The 22,270-nt window shown below is 41.3% G+C and overlaps 1 protein-coding gene and 1 long non-coding RNA gene across 24 annotated transcripts in view; both read right to left on the reverse strand.

Moving 5' to 3' along the window:
• The window catches only part of msi2b (musashi RNA-binding protein 2b), a 268,592-nt gene that overhangs the window by 93,988 nt on the left and 152,334 nt on the right, over positions 1-22,270 (reverse strand). The gene's annotated exons all lie outside the window — the stretch shown is intronic.
• Positions 304-2,176, reverse strand: LOC307167704. The gene is made up of 2 exons (XR_013822848.1): positions 2,117-2,176; positions 304-2,086 (listed from the first exon to the last, which is right to left on the reverse strand). It is a non-coding gene; the product is annotated as an uncharacterized lncRNA (long non-coding RNA).

Genomic DNA, 22,270 nt, shown 5'->3' on the forward strand with positions numbered 1-22,270 from the left:
AATTCATTTTCAATGCATGGGTTAGTGCATGCATGTTAGAGCCTACTAGTTGTAAAAGAGCAGTTTTATCTCGGTGATCTTGGTATGCTGAAAAATGGGAGATCTGTGGCTGTTTTATGTACAGATTATAAAATGTTGGCAAAGTGAAGCTTTAGTAGATCCAGAGAGAATGTTAAGAGTTTTTGTGACTTCAAGGATCAGAGTTTTTTAGTTTTTTTTTTTTTTTTAATTGACAAACAATCTGGTTAGTTTTAAGGAAACATGGGGTTTAAGTGAAGTCTTGTGTAATGGATCAAGAGGAAAACCTAATTCTGAATTTTTATAAATAGTGGTAGGTATTTTTTTTTTTTTATGTTGTGTAGCAATATATGTATGTAATTTTATTAGAATGTATTTTTTTTGAGTGTCTTGAAATTTGATGTGATTATGTGAGATGTTCAAAGATGTTCAGAAAAAGAAAAAAAATGTAAAAAGAGGAATGAACGGGAAGGAAAAAAGCAAGAGAATTTCTTTTTTTGAATAAATAAAGAGATTCAAACGTCTCTCTCTCTCTCTCTCTCTCTCTCTCTCTCTCTCTCAGAGCACTTTGATTACTAAAGCACTCTAGAGCTTCTCTTTTCAGCTGCTGTCTCACATGATCATATCTGTTCACATTCCCATTAAAGTGTGTGGGCCTCCTTTAATTCAGCTTATCATTCATTAACTGACATCTCAAATGCTGATAGCATATGAGCATCAATAATCCTTACTGATAGTAGCTAAAAGTGATCTTGTGTAACGTTTAGTGGCTAGGTTTGCCATGACTATGAGAATAATGTTAACTGGGGAGGGGGAAACGTGATTCATAAATAAATTGCGATTTATCAAATGATCCAGCACTGATTAGAAAAAGGAGGAACAAAACAAAATACCATGTCAAAATACGAGGCCCTTCATTAACAAATATAATTTTATCAAAATTATGAAATCAGACAACTATTGAAAATATTCAAATCAAGAACGTCATAATCAGAATGTGTAGTTTGTGCATAAAAAATGTCAGTCAAATCCAACACACGTTGAATGATGTTCACTAACCCAGCGAAGTTTTGATTGGCGTTTATTCTCTAGCATGCAGTGTGAAGTAGGGCTGTCACGATGTTAGATTTTTCACACCACGGTTATTGTGGCCAAAAGAATTCACGATATCGATATATCGCGATATCTATAGAATCTATGGGGGGGGGGGTAGTTATCAGTCAAATTAATTTTTACTTTGTTTATATAGTTTTTCTTTTTTTACCCAACAAACATAAGGATACTGATAAACACAAGGCACATGCATTTTTACTTCTTGCGTACTCAATCTATGGCAAATTTTTGTGAAGGAAGACAAGCATGTGAAGTTTATCTGGTTTCAAACTGAAGCCAAACACTGTCTGAAGGTTTCCTGAAGAACTGAAAAGTTCTTAAACCTGTTGTTGCACTGGCGCCAATAAAGTCATGCAGATAGCAGATTTGAATAAAATAATCAAGTGCAAATACAAATACAAAAATAAGATGAGTAAAGAAAATGGGGTTCTTAATTTTAATAATCACCCTTTATTAAATATATGAACACAGAAACCCCCTGTTAACAGTTAATGTCACGTTTCCCATTCCATGATGACTAGTAAAATAATAGCCGCGTCGCGTCTATGACAACTCAGGTATCGCACACCGGACACGCACTTTCTCAGTTTATGGCCAGCAATATCATTATGTTAAAGGACATTATGGAATTGAGATAATGTCTGTACTATGTTATGATTATACTGTACAATTAAATACAATAGTTGCTGAGTCTGTGATCTGAACACTTTTTTTATGCGCTCTGTGTCGCGGCAGGATTTTGAACAAGGTCCTGAGCCGTTGCTGGGCGCCGCGGACAGACGCCGAATAGAACCGCGCTGTGCTTCTTGTCCGGTGTGTGTACAGTACACTCGAATACAGAATGTGTTCGAATTTTAAAGACGTGGCGCTGCGCTTCTCGTCCGGTGTGCGACCACCTCTAAGGTGCTGTTTTCTTTGAAGCCGAAGAACTCTGTTGTTAATACTGGCGAGCTTCCTTTTTTCGGGTGTGGACAGAGTGTTTCACTCTAGCTGCGCGGGCGCGGACGAGCGCTGCGTATAGAAAACGCCAATATCGCCAATACCGCCAATACCGGTATATTGTATTGCTCTAAATTAACACAATGTCGATATTTCATGCTTTGAATATCACGATTATCGTCAATACCGGTATATTGCGACACCCCTAGTGTGAAGTATTTCACTCAGTTCCCTGGTCAGTCATTAATTACATCAAAATACATCAAATCAATTTCAGCAGGTGAAGAACAAATTAATACTCGTGTGTGTTATGTATTATGTATGTTATTGTCTCTGACAGACAGCATTGAAGCCGCTCAGGCCACAATTTTCACCCTCTTCTCGGAAAGCGAAGACTCCAGTAATGTGGGTTTTCCAGGAAATGCGTGCACTCCCTGAATCTCTGCTTCTCGTAAATACTACAGTGTATTGTGCACGTTATTTTTTGACAGACATCAATGTTGTGTTATTCAAATGATGTGGATCTGAAAACAGATGGATCTTAAGGTAATAATTATTTATTTCTTAGCCAGCAAGTAATCAGTGAAGTGACTGATGCCCAGGAGTGTGTTTATGCCAATGTTTTTAGTTCTAATAGTCCAAACGACTGCCAGGCTAAGTTTTTGACGGACGTGATAACGTGCGTGAGAGGTGAACCATGATTGATTTTTGGGTAATTATAAAACATACTGGAGACGTCCAAAATGCTTTTTGTGTAGTTCATTACACCTATTTTACAGAATGAAGTTTATTTTGTGGCTTAAATCAATTAAATGCATGCTACTCAGAGACTGACATGTTTGCCTAGTCAAAAATGTTACTTTTGGCTGTCACAAATACATTTACTTTTGAAAATCAAGTTCCCACCAGGAAAGGAGTGGTTTTGACACAAAATAATATTTTTATTATCTCTTATAACCTGTTGTAAATAGTGAAAAAAATATTTTTTAAACTTGATACTCTGGACTCTTTTAAAAGTTTTTTTGACACACACACACACACACACACACACACACACACACACACACACACACATATATATATATATATATATATACATATATACACACATGTAAAAAAAAAAAAAAAAGCCTGAGCACTGAAATCGGCTTGAAATCGGCTCATCTTGGAAATTCTTTTTTTAGACACTTCGTGACTCTTCAATTAAAACTGAATCAAATCATGAGGTGCCGAAAGAGTCCCATTCCTAATTCTGACAGAGAAGTGACTCCACACGATTCTTCTGATGTACAATCTCAAAGCTTCCCCACATGAAAAGAAACCTGGACACAAATGTTGCAAACAGCATACCAGGATGGAAACAAAACATTTATTCTTCCTAATATATCTCAGACAAGACTTGCCTCCTTATTCCTGAAGTACTATAATCGACTACAAAGTCAAAGCACATTGCCTGGGTTTTCAAGAACAAAGCTGAAACAGGTAGTCTGACCAGAGGAGCTCAGTGTGGTGAAGTGGGAAACCAAGTGACCAGTTTTTAGGCCTGTTACTAATTTTACACAATAATCACGTGTGCTATGCATTTTTATGCCTATTAGAATATCACATCAATAGCTTAAGAAGATGCTAACATCAAACTCTATTGAAATCAATTGCAAGTTGCAGCCTATTTTCCAAATCGCTCATTTAAAAGGGTTCACTTCAGCTAGGACACTATGCATCACTCGATTTGAGAAAAGATCAACATTAGCCAGTCGGACACAGCATCTAAGTCATGAGATGTCAAATGTAAACAATGCTGGTAGTTATGGAGGCAAAACAATACCATTTCTCTTCCTTTCGGTAAGAGCATGTGCTATCGTGATTGTTCCTCTCCGTCACCCTCCACCACCCGCAGCTCTCTCCCTCTGATTGTTTCAGGATTGTTTTAGAGCTAAAGGAGCTCTTATCTGCATGCCTGTTAACGAGGCCCTTCATTAGCAGCGGTTGCTGCCTTTCAGAATGCCTTTGTCGCCATGGTAACCACAAACCATTGTCACTCAGCGCCGGGACATCTTCATCGGCGTAAGAGCGCATGTCTTAAAGCCAACGTGTTCAAAAACATCTCAGAGCAGGGACACAGTGGTGCATTCTGGGATGTTCTCTTACTCAGCCTTTAACGCAAGCACATGAAAGAACAAATAAACAGCATTTTCACCCTAATAAGTGTGTTTATTACACACAACACCATTCATTTTGGTTTCCACATATCTCCGAGATTTTCAATACATGTCAGACATGTGGCGTCGTGGCTAGCCTCGCCTAGCTAATAATGGTTGGTGTGCTTTGAATATGTGCCATTCATTCAAGTGTCATTACTGCCTTAAACCAGCGTCAGAAAAGCTGAATGTGTTTATCTTATTCATTCTCAGGCTGAATTCTCACCTCAGAAGCTCACCTCCCATTAATCTTCCTCAAAGCGGCAGCAGCAGGCTGCTTCTCCGGCCGCTCGGTGCGGATGCCAGGGGTATCTGGGAGCATAATACTATATTCTTCTCTTTATTGAAAGTGACACTTCACGAATAAAGGCCTGGTGAACACCATAAAGACTATTTCATATACAGATATGGTGATTATTTACCTGCTAGTCGAGACAGAGTGAAAACAAACAAAGTGATTTTATGCTTAGCCTGTCGCTGGTGCGAAATGTTCCTGCCGCTGAGGAAATTAGCTGCTGGAGCTTTCTGTGTGACTTAAGGAAAACTGGGATGTGCTCACTGCATGTGTTAGTTAGAGCTTTGGATCAGACACACTCAAACATTCAACATAAACACAAACACACACATTTTCCACATTTTCGCTCAGAAAAAAAAGATCATATAAGAAGAAATATTTTATCCAAAAATGTAAACTCTAGCATTATTTTTTCACCCTCATGTTCTGTATATATAAAACACCCTATACATTACAATATATTAACACATAAAAAGTGGTTTTATATGCATATGTTGAAATAAATATGTTTTATACATATTTGTAAATAATTTATAATAATTATCTATCTATCTATCTATCTATCTATCTATCTATCTATCTATCTATCTATCTATCTATCTATCTATATATATATATATATATATATATATATATATATATATATATATATATATACATATATATATATATACATACATACATACACACACACACAGTATATATAAGAATAATAATACAGGCCTTTTCTATAACATGACAGTTCATAGTTCAAAAGCACAAATTATTTGCTCTACTCTAAGTGTCCTGACGTAATATAATAGGTTTTATCAATATTTAAATCAATTTATTTATTTTATCAATATATGAAGTCAATGTTTACTTGAATACAGAATATACTAGCTAAACTCAATTTAACGAGTTAAACAAATGAATCGATCTGATCTATAAAGAAATTACATTTTGAATTAATTCAGTTTGTGAACGAATCCATCCAAATGTGAGGATAACTCAATTGAAATCATAAACAAATCAGTCTAATTTGTGAAAGTAAAAAATTCACTGGTTCTGGAGTCAACCACTCACTGAAGGGGATTTTTTTTTTTCTGTTTGTCACACAAAGCTTTTGTAAAACTTGGAATATAGTGTATTTCACAGAAGAAATAACAACTTACAGGTTTGGAACGATATGAGGTTGAGTAAATATTGACAGAATTAAAAACTTTCGGCTGAACCTTTCAGCAAATAAAGGGACGTTTCGTAAACAAGTAAACGAAATAAGCCGCAATGGGGCCCCGACATTGGCTTTTTCAATGATAATAAACACACAGAAACACACAGGAAAAGGAACCACACTGCTCGGAACAATACTATACACTCCTTTCCATCTCCGTACCACGGAGAGGTTGCGGGCCCCCATTACGGCCGTGCAAAATAATGCAACCACCACAAGTAAATACTCTTAACGGGCCATGTCAGAGCACGCAAATAAAAGGTGTGTGTGTCTATACGTGCGTGTTTGTATGTGTGTGGTGATCAGCGCACATTACTGTGGGGCCTTTGTGCTTCAGACCGCTCCTGATAAGCTTTTCCATTGGCATTGTTCTGCAGAGATAAAGCCTACTGAAATGAAATCTAAAGGCTGAAAGAGCCCATTTTCCTCTCTCTCCTTCTCTTATTCATTCTCTCGCTCTCTATCTCTCTCTCTGTGAGCTTATCTGTCAGAAAAGCTGAAGAAAATGGACAAGCTGTGAGAAAAGTCCAGGTCGACCACCTCCCTCTCCTGCTCAGCCTTTTTCAAGCTGACCACCGCCAGACGCTCCTGTATCTCCGGCACACATGACTCAAAGCCCTCGCCTCGCCATAATCCCACCAAACTACACGCCGGACGGTGCGACGTGGCCGGCGCAGAACCAATTATGCCCCCACGCAAGGACCAGCGTGTAGCAGTCTGCAGCTGTCAAATGCGCAATAAAATAGCATCAGGCATTTCCCAGATACCCTCACCCCCGAGTCTGGCACCTCTCAAACAGAATTTAGCAAAAACTCTCTCAACTGCTCATTTCTAGCTGTGACAGTGCAGACTCAATCTCTCATTCTCTCTCATATTGTGTTGCTTCCCTCTGGCGAGTGCCACCCGGGAGAGTTGTTCTCATTAACCTTGTGCACCTGTACTAGGCAGCTTTTAAAAGCAGAAAAATACCCTGCCCGAGTCAGTCGGATTCATTTTGTGAGCCTGTGTTGCTTACTGCTTGATTTGAGCCTGATGAAACCTTTTTTTTTTCTTCTTCTTCTCTGCTGGTCTCCTCTTTAACCTAAAGGCACGTTTGAGCTAATTTCTCCCCTTAGTATTGACATTTTCAGCACATTTCCAAAGGCCTCTTTCAACAGGTCCTCCCTCTCCCTGCGCTGTTATGAAGATGGCTGTTTAAACATGGCGACTTGCTGAGTTGCCTTCAGGCAAATGTGATGCGATTACGCAAACACATACATACTGTTTGAAGTGGTCCCAGGACATACACAGACTAGTGACAAGTGCGGCTGGAAAGAGAGAAAGTAAGAAAATAATGGGTAAAATAGAAATTTGAGCGTTACACTATTAAGGTGGTATGTCAATACCATAAATGCATCCAATCAGAGTGAGGTTAACCTGAAATCAGACTAATTAAACAGGGATTCAGGCAACCCACCGACTTTGAAAATATGTGGCATATGTAGTCTTTCTCTCTCACACACACACACATAGAGTCAAATCTGTCGACAACTTAATAAGACAGACCACATCTCCAAGGAACGCGGCGGACAGGAGCATCACTCTCACTTGACGGACATCCCGACAGGAAGAAATAACCGGAGAGGCTATTAATTGCCCTTTCTATGCCACCCAGCAGAGCATGGAGCTCTGATACGTCTACAGACACTGAAATGTCTTTCTCTCTCATGACCCCTACGAAGATTCATGGAAAAGGTTCAGCCCGCGGCTATACTTAGACGCCTCGCAGAGAGGAAAACACATATCAATAGCCCAACAAGTACGGGTGGCCGACGTTTCCTAGCAGACAGACATCATCAAGGGAATTGCTTCCTGTTTCAAGCTTAGGGTCACAAAGGATTGCTTTAAGGACACTTAGCAGCAAAAAAGAAAAAGACATCTGAAAAGATTATTTTGCTTTATTATAGTACACAGTGAATGAGCATAATCACTATAAATTATAACATTTGTAGTCACTAAATAGTGGCAAAAATGCCTTGTCCAATCAGAATTCAGTCTATCCGTTGTTAATTTAACTCAAAAGAAAAAAATATAATTATTTCCCAATTAGTTAGGGGTACAAAATTAATATAAATATTTTGGCATTTTCCATAGGATCTCAACATTGAACAGGAGTGAGGTATGGAATAAATAATGCATAAAATGACTAAATAATGTATAGTGTTTACTACGCAAAGGGGAGCAACGGCAAACTGTTTGTTGGTTGGATCAATTTGTTCCCTTTCATTTGTGTAATTGTAATTAAAACAGAGTGTCTGAGCGGCGGGTATGCGGCAGCATAGACCGGCAACACGGGGCCCTTCCATCTTCCTTCTCTTATCAATTAGTGGAACAATAATATCGTTCCCTCGTCGCAAGAGCCATTAGCATTTTGATTGAACATCTCAAACACAAAGTGCCGAGGCTGTGGAACGCCAGACGACTGTCTTGTGCCGCGCTTTTTCCCAGCTTTCTCCGTCGGGACCTGTCACTTTCATCTGACAAAAGCCATGGAGAAAAGGGGTGGGGGGCGCGGGTGCTGGGGGAAACAGAGTGACGAGACACAGAGGGAGAGATGGTGTGGGATGGAGGAAGACAGGTACAACACATATGAGGAGGGAAAGAGAGGGTTGGGAGGTTAAAGTGGAAATGTGTGTGTGCGAGAGAAAGAGATGGGCTTTTTTTTTTTTTTTTTGCCTCAGATGGTCTCACGGTTTTGAGAGATTGGAGTGGTGCACCAGGACCTCACAACATCCTCTTTAAACAGAGATTTCCTCCAGAACAAGCCCATTGCACACATCTTCAGCCAGCAGGTTCTTCTGCACACACACTCGGGAATCACACGAGAAAGCCTCCACTCAACAGAGCGTTCCCATAAACCACTCACACTTGTTCAATATAATTTTGAATGCACGGTATTAGTGCTTCATAAAAAAAGTATGAAAAAGTTTAAAATGTAAAATTTACATCCATAAACATTTCACATTCTTCACAGATTCAAATAAATTTGAATCTTCAAACATGAGATTTGAGCTTTATCATCAAAAATGGTATTTTAAAACACCACATATAATACTGTGTCCATAATTTACAGTATAATCATCAGCCATAACATTATCTGCTCGCTCTACAAGTTCTCGATTCTCAACCTTATGCATCGCTAGAAAATCTTTTACAATCTCTTTCTATCAGTGTATATTTACAGTGTAATTTTCACTAGGTTTCACGTTGGCTCTTTAGACATGAGTTGACGTGAACAACATTACCATGTCATGCACACTAAACATCTATTCATCAGTGTGGTTTCACACCATGCTTTTTCTTGAGAGGTTTACATAAATGACTTAGGACAGAACATGTTTTCTGTACACAAACCTCAGATAATCTCAGAGAATTCGACCACTGAAAGGAAAGCGGATGCAGTCTGCAGTCACTTTCTGTCATACTTGATTTGAATGAACGGCTAACCCTAACTATTATACTTTGCTGTGTAACCCATCTCACAACCCTTACCACGAATTGTGCAGATTGTTGAGGGAGAGGTGTGCTATTACTTCTCTAAGAAAATTGGCTTATTTTTGTCTGGCGGACAATAAAACTGCTGAATAAATATAATAGATTTTTATTGAAGGAGCCGAGCAATATCTAGAGACCAGAATGTTATAAATAGAATAATATCATGAAGCAACTACCCAAAACACCCTAGCAACCACATAACAACACCCTAGCGGCCATCCAGAATCACATACATTACTGTACACAAGTTTGGGATTTTTTTTTAAGACATTAATACTTTACTTCAACAATGATGCATTAAATATTACTGTTTTACTGTATTTTTGACTAAATAAATGCAGCCTTGTTGAACATATAAAAGAGAAAATCTTACCGACCCCAAACGTATGAACCACCGAGACCTCAGAATGCTTGAGCAACTACACAGCAACACCCTGAGCACTGTAGCATCAAGCTTTACATCACACTCACATTTTCAGTAGAGATATACAAAGGAAATCATTTGGGCGTATAGAGAGTGCAAATCGAACAAGGTCGGGTTTAAACCTAAATCGCATGTAACCCACATGAGCACTAAGGCTCAATATGTCTGGAGCATGTGCACCAATCTCTAAGCCATACTTTTATAAAGAAAATCAGCACATCAATCCAAACCAAGCTTTTCACAGAGTTCACAGGCAGAAATCGAGACCTTTTGCTGCATGGTTATGTGCGGTCTGTCCGTGAAGGGAGAATGACTACATAGATGCTGAGCTTTGTTCCTTTCTTCTTTCTATTGTCAGTGTAAAGTCATCTACTACACACATAGAGAGATAGTGAGGACAAAAAGATCGATGTGGAGAAGTGGTGAGTATGAATTGCCACAGCGGAATCCATACTGCGCAGTCACACTAAGCGTCAATGGATCATATTGGAAGTAAGCATCCAGGGAAGTATACAGAGTCAATATGGCTTTCTTTCTCGCTTGCCTTCCTTCCAAAACACACACACACACACACACACACACACACAGAGATATAACCACAAGCTCATTAGCCACACACAAAAAAAAATCATGATAGCACACAGTCCGAGGGAAGCTTCCTCCGGTGGATACAATAACCAGCCCTTTATTTCCACAGGGAAATTGAGGGCCATGCCAAGTGAGAGATGGGATTAAAAAAGAAAGCATAAAAGCAAATGAAAGAGGATGATATTTGAACAGCCATGTGAGGACACCTGTGGCGCCATTAGCGGGTGGAGTTAGCCAAGGGGGGTTGGGCTTAATAATGCATGAACCAATCAGGTTGCCGTAAAGTCATTATTTGCATGGCGGTTGTGGCGGAAGGTCACGTGCCCTTAAAAGCAGCTGGTTATTACCACTGTTTTATTATTTATCAAAACCATTTTCACATCCAAGAGACCAGTTCGCCTCTGCAGCTGCTTCCCGACCCCCCCTGCGCTGCCAGCCGGAGACCCCCCGCCAATCACGCTGCCTGCCAATCAGCTAAGGCAATCACAAACACACCAGCCAATCACCAGGGGAATGGGCTGTTTTTGCTCTGCAAATGCCCGGAACGAAAGGTCAGAGGTGTCAATCAGGGGGATATTCTGGGGAGATTGAGAAGTTTATTGCAGGTTAGTAAAAGTATAAGTACTTAGACTGAAAGGCTCATGGGGGATAACACGGTGTGGCTACTACAAAAATATTCCCCACTTTCTGTCATTTTCATAAACACTGTCGCTTCAATTGTTTGCGCTAATGGAAACAATTTAGCCCTTAGTCAAGAACACCCACATAATCTTAATTTCTCTGATGACTTCTCAACATGGAGGCGCAGATAGCAACCATTTTCAGTGGCGCTATTTGTCGACGTAGGGCGCATCGCAGATCCTACTTCTGAACGCATCCGAGTTGCGTTCCTCAATTAATGATAATTAATGATAATTGCACATTATACTTAACAGTCCCCGCATGTGAAAGACCCTCTGAGGCGTTACAGGGACTAGTGGAAAGAGAAAGCGACATACATAATAAAAGCCCATTTCCATGTCTAATGATTGTCTCTTTTCTGCTATTATACATACATACATACATACATACATACATATACATATACACATATATATATATATATATATATATATATATATATATATATATATATATATATATACATATACATATATATATATATATATATATATATATACATATACATATACATATATATATATATATATATATATATATATATATATATATATATATATATATATATATATATACACTGTCGATAGAGCTTCAATAACTCCATAATAGAGAATGTTACCTTATTTTTTTAAATAAAGGAATAATCTGTACAAAAACAGCCCACTTTACTTTTGTATTACTATAATAACAAAGGTTTTTTGAGGGGTGAATTGACACAAACACAATGTGTCTTCTTAACATTTAAAGAGTTTACATTTCTAAGCCATCTGACTAATGATAATTTGTATGATACAATGAGCAAACACAATTCCATACACTTACACTGAGACCCTGTTTACGGTATTGCGTTTTCGTTTTAAAATGCATAACATTTGCTACGGTTACACTTGGCATCTACACTACTCCGGAGTTTTCGACCCTCGAAAACAGAGACTTTTGGAAAATGCTGCAAACTCCGTTTTAGTTTGAAAACTCCTGGGCTGCGTTTCAGTGTAAATGGACCAATGGAGACTTTTGAAAACGAAGGCGATTGATGAGTCCCAGCTTAGGACCGCAGTAGTATGCCTGATCTAAAGCTGTTCTCACGATTCTTAATGTAATCAATCAAACTTGAATTCATGTAATAATCTTTTATTTTTATCCTGATTATATAGTTTAAGTGAAAGAAACTGCATTTTTAGGTATGTTTTGTGACATTGTTAATTGTTATTAAGCAATAAGGCATATACATATACAAGCATGTCATGTCATAATTCATAAACAGAATTATGCTTATCATATTTGTCATCAAAGTTTTTTATTGAAAAATATCGTAGATGGTGAAAAAAACGTTATCTCTAATCATTTGGGATAGCTGTGTGCTATGCTACTATCTCAGCTAACTAAACAAACACTAAGAACTAGAAATTTTTTATTTCACAATCTATAGCTTCGGTTATATACTAGTATATGAAACATATAAGTTAAAAGACATTAATGGCCGTTATAACGTAGTTCAAACGATTTATATAATAAAGTGATATCTGATTTGTAACCAGGCACTAAAGCTATTACCCATAAAACGTGCTTTGAACCAATTGGATTGCTTGGGTCCAAAGCTGGGACTCATCACTTCGCTGGGACTCATCTCTTCACCACACCGGAACACGACGATAACAGACCAGAGCTGTCTCTCTCAACGGCTCTGAAACAGACCAGCCTCGACGACCGTATAAACAATAACACGGAGACGGAACTGCAATGTTTACTCACTTTGTTGTCCTTTTTAGCAGCCATTGTGTAGTTATTAAACTCTGCCTTTTATAATACTGCAGCCGCCTGCGCAAGAAGCAAACTATGATTAGAGCAATCTGCAACTATTTAGGCTACACTACGTGCATGGTCATGTGACATGCGTTTTTTGGTCGCGTAGTGTGGACGGAGATCTTTTCTGAAACGCAGTGGAAACGCCATTATGAACAAGGAACGTTTTAATTTTAAAAAGCTGTGTTAAAACGAAAATGTACTGAAGGAAGAACCAGAATTGTGCCACTGAAAGCTTAGCCTCGGAAGCTGAAACATTCTAGAAGGTGAAGAAAAGCTTTATATCTCCACAACCAAGACTAAAAAGGTGTTTGGCTTACACGTCTAATTTCCAATCAAAGGGCGGCACTTCACAGCAATTGTGATAATTTCTTACAGGTCATTCAAATAATTCATTAAATGATTCCTTTCATGCACGTTGTTTTGAAAATTGCTATTTTCGCTTCTAAGCTGATAAATTGCCTAAACACAGTGAGTTCTGCATAACGTGAGGGAAGTTATATCGCACACAGTTAAGTTATTGATCCTAAATGAGAAAGAACCACTTGAGCAGGTTAACAATGCAGCAACTATTACTCCACTAATGCCACCTGGTGATTTATGAGGGCTTTTAACAAAAGGGAAGAAGAAAGCAAGAAACCATTTTTATGATAAGAAACACAACATACATGAAATAAAACATAACAATCTATCTTGCACAGGCGGGCCCTGCATAATATTGCTGACATTATCCAAGTGAGGCATATAAAACAATAGCACACACACTCACTAAAACACTCTCCAGTGTCAGAGATGGCGTGTTTCCTGTTTCTCCTTTCCGAGCACGCTTGCCAATCCCCTGCAGTGCTTAACCTCTGGAAAAGAATGTGTTCAGGACTCTATGAATGCTGATATGGTGCGCTGTGTGTTCGCCGTACGCCGGACTCGCACTGGGGTGGCTGTTTCTGAGAGCTGTGTTTGAAGAGGTCATAAATTGAGGAGCCAGCAGCATTAAAAGGTCAGCGGTTGCGTAATTCTATACACAATGACATATAACTCAGAGCCAGCCGCTGTCGTGTCCAACGTGGAATCTAATCCCCGAGAGTCGTGGCAGGCTGTTTGCCACTGGCGTGTTTTCTTTATATAAAAAATATTATAGGGATGTGCAAAACTTGATGTCAGAATAATTAAGTCACCTAGTGGGTCTTCTAAGGTATAGTTCATGCAAAAATGTAACTTCTGTCATCATTTACTCACCCTCATGTTGTTCTAAACCTCTATGACTGAAAAATATATATATATATATTTAGGGCCCAAGCCCTGAAAGGGCGGAGGCCCTATTGTTTTCGTAAGGATTATTTTTTTTTTTTTCTTCATTATTTTTTTTTTTGCCTTTTTGCCACTTTTGGGGCCCTTAACATGCTCAAAAACTCTTGAAATGTTGCACATACGTCAGAACCTGCGGCCATCAGGGCCGGGCTGAAGCTGGTACCGGGGCGTGGCAGGGGGGCTCGACAGCGCCCCCTGGAATGGGGTCCGAAAACTTGGTCCATAAATCAAACACGCTTGCATGTAATAATATGAAACTCAGTACACATATAGATCTCATCGGGCCGAACAACTTTCGTGCTCTAAGTTTTACAAAAGCCCAACAGGAAGTTGGTTATTATACGTTGTTTGGAAAACGCATACAATGGAATGTGAAATACTCCTCCTAGGGATTTCATCCGATCGCCACCAAACTCGGTGAGAATAAAGTCAAGACATTGAGGATGAATTCTTGCGAACAGATTTTTGATATCTCGAACGGTTTGGCCGTGGCGAGGAAACAAATTTATGGCGAATAATGGGACACAGGAAGTGTGTTATAACTTCTGCATACATTAACTGATCTTGATGAAACTTCAGCAGTGTGTTCGTTGTAAGAGGCCGATCACATGGATGTGACTATTGTGAGTCAAAGTTATAGCGCCACCAACTGGCAGCAGGAAGTGTGTCACTTTCAAAATGCTTTGAAGTCACCCTCTTACTTTTACCCGATTTGCTTCAAACTTTATGTGTATAATGTAAACACACGGCAGATGTAGACCTGTGAAAGGATTATTGATATCTTAGATACTGTTGCCGTGGCAACGCATCAAATTTTAATATTCTTTTCGGATGCGTTTGAGACTCTTAGCATGCTTGAAATTGGATGAAACTCGACAGACACATAACACTTATTAGCCAGTAGACATGTGAAAAGTTTCAGAAACGGGCGTGGCAGGGGGGCTCAACAGCGCCCTCTTGAACAGGGTCTGAAAACTTGGTCCATATATCAAACACGCTTGCATGAATTAATATGAAACTCGGTACACATATAGATTTCATCGGGCCGAACAACTTTCCCTCTGTCAAGTTTCACGCCAGCCCAACAGGAAGTCGGCTATTATGGGTTGTTTGGAGAACGCTTGCTGTGGAATTTGAAACACTTCTCCTAGAGAATTAATTAAATCGCCACCAAACTCGGTGTGCATGAAGTCAAGACATTGAGGATGCTAAATTGCGGACGGATTTTTGATATCTCAAACGGTTTGGCCGTGGCGAGGACACGAATTTATGGCGAGAAAAGAGAAACACGAAGTGTTATAACTTCTGCACACATCAACTGATCTTGATGAAACTTCAGCAGTGTGTTCGTGGTAAGAGGCCGATCAGATGGATGTGACTATTGTGAGTCAAAGTTATAGCGCCACCAACTGGCAGCAGGAAGTGTGTCACTTTCAAAATGTTTTTGACAAAAGTGGGGGGGTTAGTTTTACCCACAATTACAAAAATCAGTACGTATATTGGTCTCATCGAGCCGGACAACTTTCTAATTTACAGGCATTAGCTGCAACCAACAGGAAGTCAGATATTTTGGTCTGAATATGGATTTTTTGTTAAATCAGCCTCTGAGTTTTTAGTTACTCCTCCTAAAAGGTTTATTTTATTCCCACCAAACTTTTTCAACATGATAAAAATATATTAATGATGCCTAAATTGTAAACGGATATTGAATATCTCAAACGGTTTTGCTATGGCGAGGGATTAAATTAATGTCAAAAAGGAAGCAGGAAACATCTCATAACTTCTAAAAATGTAATTATACACCATTTATTTTTATATAAAATTATACAAATATTAGAACTAAACCTATTTTATTCTGTTTTTGCAATTCAAGAAGTATGAAAAAGTTAAAAACAGGCTATTTAGTGCTATTTGGTTCAACAAAAAAGCAAACATAGGGCTATACTGCCCTCTTGTGTCCAAAAGGATATCAAAATAGTATATAAAACGTTTTACTAGGTAGGCCTATTGTATTTAAATATAAATGTATTAGGTATATGACTGTGAGGATATTTTCCCATCGGTTAATCGACGTGTGACACGAGCGGGTGCTTTTAAATCGCTAATATAAAAGTGAAAGTAAAAAACGGACGTCCGCACGGACATTGATAATGGTGCACGTTGGAAAAAATGATACTTTTAACCATAACACTAAACCGCCATTAGGTGTCGCCAGGCGACCATCTTAATGAGCGAGTCATTGATTCATTCGTTCAAACGATTCGTTCCAATGACTGAGTCATTCATGATTGAGACAGATGTTTATGGATTGACCATTGAATCTTTAAAGCTACACTGTGTAACTTTTTTAGTTGATTCTTAGCAAAAAACACTTAGTTCTTTCAAAAATATATGTGCTCATTAATGTATATTTACTTCTTTCAAGTAATAAAGTATTCTCTTAAGTTTATAATCTGCCATTGAAAGTACATACGGGTGAGGGGTTCGAATGCCGGTCGCCATGTTGCCCCTCCATCTTGAAACTACATTAGCCAAAGAGGGACATGCCTGTAAATTCAAGCTTCGCCTTTTGCGTTTTTCACTCAGTGACACCGTGACGAATGCGAGGGGGAGATTACTCGCGAGCTCGCGAGTGCCGGCAGATTTGAAAGATAGTGTGGTGTGTGTGTGTGTGTGTGTGTGTGTGTGCGTACTCACATTTGAAAGAGAGAATTAAAACGTCAACGCGACAGACAAATCAGCAAGACCATAGTCAATATTGGAGTAACTTTTCCCAGATGGAAAGAGCTCATGAGGAGAAGATTTTAAAACGGACGCCGAGGTTGCCTGCTTTCTTCTCGACAGGTAATTCAGCCTGTTGTAATTCATTTGTGTAAATTCGAAGTTTTATAGTTGCTTGTCTAACCATAGCATGGTTGTGCATAACGCCAGAACGACCTCTAGTATAACTTCATCCTCACATCAATGGTGAAAAAGTATTGTTTATGCTGTAACATAAATCTGTGCTGCGACAGATCACAGGTGATGAATAGTTTTAAAGGCGCAATTTTTTAAGCTATATATAAAAAAGGACACTGAACGTTTTAGTTATTTTTAATAGCTTTTACTTTGTACACATTGTAACGTTAGCCTAATCTGATTATGCTGGGATAGCCGATTCCAAGGGTGACGTTTACCTCCTGACATCTGTCCTGTAGTTTTATTCATTTTAGACGTATTGTTTATTATTGTCATGGACGAAGTGATAACTGGAAGCCATGTTAATCTTGGAATAATACGGCCACCGTAGGAGTGAAAACGCCCTCGGAATTGAGAGGAACAGAAACTAAAATTCACTGGGTATTCATATACAATTTCACCGCTAGATGGGGGTAAAAATCACACAGTGTAGCTTTAAGTCAACCGATTCGTTTCAAAATGCTGAATCATTCAGTAATGAGAAAACAAGTTGCTGTGAGATGCGCAATGGTTCTGCTGTGATCTTTGTTTAACTATTTTTGCTGCTGAAACAGAACAAAAACAGTCAATATTGCATCTAAAATGTAAGTGACTTAATTGTAACTGTTTATTAACCTGTTGTATGAAATCAATGTCACAGTTTCAATCGTGATTGTATTCAGGAAATAGTTGCCTACTCGTCAAGTGAGGTTGCTTAACTCTATCATATGTTATAAAATATATAAAAACTCCATATTTGTAATTTTTATAGTCAGTATGTTGTTAACTGGTTTGCTTTTTTGTGTGCTGCGCTCATTTGTTTACAATTCTCCTGGAGAAGCAGCATGAGCCTCAGCAGTGCAACCTTGTTACCATTGATCAGTAATACATTCATTTTTAACTGCTGATTGCAACTTAAAATGAATGTAATGAAATTAGAATAATCTCTCGTTTTAGTGACTCCCAAGTTATTTTTTTGTTATTGACGTTCTAATCAGGCTATACTCTGGTCGGGCAAGTAAAATTCTCTTTCAGGTAGGCCTATTGTATTTATATAAATATATTAGGGCTGTGACTGTGATAAAATTTTCCCACCGGTTAATCGACGCGTGACACCGCTGAGGGCTTTTAAATCGCTAACTATAGTATACTATATACTAGTAAAATACAGACGTCCGCACAGACATTGATAATGGTGCGGAGTAGAGCAAGCATTTTCAATGTATTCCTATGGATGTAGGAATTAACTAAAACATTTTATTCATGTTTTTGTGTCCACTGTTCAACCGCAACCGCGTCACACACACACACACACATTCCAGAATTGCAATCTTGACATCGCAGCCTGTTCATTATAGCCCTAATACAATATAATAATAAAAATAGTCAACCTAACATAAACGAATTACACTGCTCTGTTTAAATAGTCAGTAGTACAATTTGTACCATTCACAGAAAGCAGAGCTCCACTGTGATGTTTCCAAGCACATTTTTGCGCGTGTGAAGAGGATGATTTTTTCCATCGATATTGGAACACGAGTGAAGTACAAAGCCTATAATAAAGAATAGTTTAGCATCCAAATACATCGCAAATATTGAAACATTTTGATTCTAATGAGAGGGTTACGTGAGACCAACACTGCTTACTTTCGTTTTTATTTTGACATTAAATTTAAAGGATTTGTTGTGGAATATTTTGAGTGTATCATAAAATCAGAATAAGGTAAGACAAGTAATATTTTCTGTCTTATATATATATATATATATATGTGTATATGTATATGTATGTGTGTGTGTATATATATATATATTATAGATAGATAGATAGATAGATATTCATATTCATATATATATATATATATATATATATATATATATATATATATATATATATATATATATATATATATATATATATATAAATATAGCTGCGAGCAGCGATGGAGGGCCAAAGCCGGCGGCACCGCCATCCCCGGTGTGTCACATGTCTGTCCTGTCTTGTTCTGCACTTGGGTGTCTGTTATGTTGAGCCATGTGCTTGTGTTATTGTTAGCCCCACCCTACTTGTTATCTGATTATTGTTTGAGTTCTCCCACCTGTTCCCCCTGATTAGTTTCCCTTTATTAGTTCCCTCTTGTTTGCAGTCTGTGTGGATCGTTGTCGCTGTTTCCCCCATGTTATGTTCTTGAGTTTTGGCCTGTCTTGTTTTCCCCCCCACGAGGGAGTTTTTGTTTATGTTCTGTTCTTGTTTATGTTCTGTTCTTGTTTATTATTTTAAATAAATTCCTTACCTGCAATTGTATCCTCGCTTCCCTTTGACGACCCATGACAGAACGATCCACCATCATGAGGATTCAGCAGAAGGATTCCTGCCCTCACCTTAAGCGCATCATGAGGTTCAGCAACTTGGTTTCTCTCCGACAGCAGGGGACCAGGGTGAAGGATTTCGCCCTGAGGTTCAGCGCGGCAGCAGAGGGACTCGGGCTTGGGGATATAGTCCTTAAGGACTTATTTAATGTTGGTTTGGATGATCCCTTGCCTCGATGGGAGATGAAGGGGCTGGAAATTTTAGACTTTCCGGGTTTCACTAAGTATCTCCACCATCGTGCTCGGTGGGATACATCGGACCCGCCTGCATCGCCGCTGCCCAGCCCAGAGAATGCATCGCCGCTGCCCAGCCCAGAGAATGCATCGCCGCTGCCCAGCCCAGAGAATGCATCGCCGCTGCCCAGCCCAGAGAATGCATCGCCGCTGCCTAGCCCAGAGCTCCATCCACCATTAATTCCGTCCAGACCTGAACCTGCACCTCACCATCGAAGACGGCGGAGGAGGAGGAAGACCTCCGGCCTCCCCAATGTCCCGGAGGATTCCGTTGCGGGGGAGCCAGAGACTGTTCACGTCATGTCTGCCCAGCCAGAGACTGTTCACGTCACGTCTGCCCAGCCAGAGACGGTTCACGTCACGTCTGCCCAGCCAGAGATGGTTCACGTCACGTCTGCCCAGCCAGAGACTGTTCACGTCACGTCTGCCCAGCCAGAGACTGTTCACGTCACGTCTGCCCAGCCAGAGACTGTTCACGTCACGTCTGCCCAGCCAGAGACTGTTCACGTCACGTCTGCCGAGCCGGTGTCTTCGGACAGGATGGCCGCCGCCGAGGGTGTTCCCGTCACATCTGCTGAGCCTGTGTCTTCGGACAAGATGGCCACCGCTGAACCTGTTCACGTTACGCCTGTCGAGCCTGTGTCTTCGGACAAGATGGCCGCCGCCGAGAGTGTTCCCGTCACGTCTGCCAAGCCTGTGTCTTCGGACAAGATGGCCACCACTGAACCTGTTCACGTTACGCCTGTCGAGCCTGTGTCTTCGGACAAGATGGTCGCCGCCGAGAGTGTTCCCGTCACGTCTGCTGAGCCTGTGTCTTCGGACAAGATGGCCACCACTGAACCTGTTCACGTTACGCCTGTTGAGCCTGAGTCTTCGGACAAGAAGGTCACTACCAAGACTGGGTCTTCGGACAAGATGGCCGCCGTCGAGCCTGTGTCTGGGCCGGTGGTGTCTGTTCCTGAGCCTGAGCCCTCAGTGACCGCGACACTGGCCATTATGGCCACAGCCATGTGGTGTGTGTGGGCTACACACACACTTGAGCCGGTGGTGTCTGTTCCTGAGCCGGTGGTGTCTGTTCCTGAGCCGGTGATGTCTGTTCCTGTTCCTGAGCCGGAGCCAGTGTCTGTTCCTGAGCCGGAGCCAGTGTCTGTCCCTGAGCCGGAGCCCGTGTCTGTCCCTGAGCCGGAGCCCGTGTCTGTCCCTGAGCCGGAGCCCGTGTCTGTTCCTGAGCCGGAGCCAGTGTCTGTCCCTGAGCCGGAGCCCGTGTCTGTCCCTGAGCCGGAGCCAGTGTCTGTTCCTGAACAGGAGTCAGTGTCTGTTCCAGTGTCTGTTCCAGTGTCTGTTCCAGTGTCTGTTCCAGTGTCTGTTCCAGTGTCTGTTCCAGTGTCTGTTCCAGTTCCTGTGTCTGTTCCTGTGCCTGTTCTTGTGTCTATGTCTGTTCCTGGGCCGGTGGTGTCTGAGTCGGAGCCGGTGGGACTAGTTCCAGTGCCTGAGCCGGTGGTGCCAATTCCAGTGCCTGAGCCGGTGGTGCCAGTTCCAGGGCCTGAGCCGGTGGTGCCAGTCCCAGTGCCTGAGCCGGTGGTGTTTGTTCCAGTTCCTGCGCCGTGGCCGCCCGAGGGGTCTTCTCCGCCCTGGCCGCCCGAGGGGTCTTCTCCGCCCTGGCCGCCCGAGGGGTCTTCTCCGCCCTGGCCGCCCGAGGGGTCTTCTCCGCCCTGGCCGCCCGAGGGGTCTTCACCGCCGTGGCCGCCCGAGGGGTCTTCACCGCCGTGGCCGCCCGAGGGGTCTTCTCCGCCCTGGCCGCCCGAGGGAAAGTCTCCGCCCTGGCCGCCCGAGGGAAAGTCTCCGCCCTGGCCGCCCGAGGGAAAGTCTCCGCCCTGGCCGCCCGAGGGAAAGTCTCCGCACTGGCCGCCCGAGGGAAAGTCTCCGCCCTGGCCGCCCGGTGGACAATCTGCTCCACCCTGGCCGCCCGAGGGACAGTTTGTTTCTCCCGTCCCGCCCTGGTTTGTCTCTTCCGTCCCGCCCTGTTCTGTCCCTCCCGTCCCGCCCTGGTCTGTTCCTCCAGTCCCGCCCTGGTCTGTTCCTCCAGTCCCGCCCTGGTCTGTCCCTCCCGTCCCGCCCTGGTCTGTCCCCTCCGTCCCGCCCTGGTCTGTCCCCCCCGTTCTAGTGGAGTGTCTGGAAGCCACTCCTTAAGGAGGGGGTTATGTCACATGTCTGTCCTGTCTTGTTCTGCACTTGGGTGTCTGTTATGTTGAGCCATGTGCTTGTGTTATTGTTAGCCCCGCCCTACTTGTTATCTGATTATTGTTTGAGTTCTCCCACCTGTTCCCCCTGATTAGTTTCCCTTTATTAGTTCCCTCTTGTTTGCAGTCTGTGTGGATCGTTGTCGCTGTTTCCCCCATGTTATGTTCTTGAGTTTTGGCCTGTCTTGTTTTCCCCCCACGAGGGAGTTTTTGTTTATGTTCTGTTCTTGTTTATGTTCTGTTCTTGTTTATTATTTTAAATAAATTCCTTACCTGCAATTGTATCCTCGCTTCCCTTTGACGACCCATGACACGGTGCCTTTAGGTAACTAAAGGCTCCGGGGTTGCGGTGCCACCGGCTTGGGCCCGTAATCGCTG

Source organism: Squalius cephalus (assembly GCF_949319135.1).
Source record: "Squalius cephalus genome assembly, chromosome: 11".
NCBI classification, from domain to species: Eukaryota; Metazoa; Chordata; class Actinopteri; order Cypriniformes; family Leuciscidae; genus Squalius; species Squalius cephalus.